A 786-nucleotide genomic window follows, 5' to 3' on the forward strand; every position below is an offset into this window, starting at 1 on the left:
ATCTGGGGAGGAAAGAGGTAAAGGATCTCGTGGGAACGTGGCCATGCTCCTTTGCGAGCGGTGGCACGTGCCTATGGCTTTTTTTTTTTTGCCGGCAATGCCGAGCAAGCGGCGAGGGCTGCGACACACGAACCAGCTCCTCTCTGCCAGCACGGTCCCACGAGCGGGGCAACAGCCCCACTGATGATGCTCTCCCTCCTTTTCTCTCTCCTCCCTCCCCCCAACTCCAGTTTTCATGTGTAGGAATCTTGACTTTGAAGGAGAGGCGTGAGAACGTGACTCAGGGATGTGCCCACGCAGACATGGGCAGAAACCGCTTTTATTTTGTTTTCCAGTTGGCGGATTCCCCTTTAAGCCACGGCGATGGTTTCAGCTGTCCTTGGTGTGCTTCAGGCATTCCCTCTCCAGAGCAGCAAACTGAGGTGCACATGACAGTCAGTGGGAGTTCGGTGGTGTTCCGCCTCCGTGTGTTCGTGTGTGGGTTGTTGCCGCTTTGTAGCGGTAGAGGGACTGCTGCCGCTTCATCGTTCAGTGCTATTTTTTTAATATCTCACTCCTCCTCTTCTGTTTCTCTTTTTGTTCCCCCAAAATAAACTCTGAATGTTTCTGTTGTATGTGACGCATTCTCCACTTTCTTCTTCATCGCGACCAGGTTCTCGGGTCTGGTTTGGGGTCCTGCCTTCAGTTCGCCCTTCTGTCTCTCCCTGGCAGGAGAGGGATATGCCCTCCGTGGCGGGGCAGTGCGGAGCGCCCGAGCGGTTGGGCCGAGGCGAAGGAAAAGCATTT

The sequence above is a fragment of the Vanellus vanellus genome (genome assembly GCF_965231255.1).
Source record: "Vanellus vanellus genome assembly, contig: HAP1_SCAFFOLD_34, whole genome shotgun sequence".
Classification (NCBI taxonomy): Eukaryota; Metazoa; Chordata; class Aves; order Charadriiformes; family Charadriidae; genus Vanellus; species Vanellus vanellus.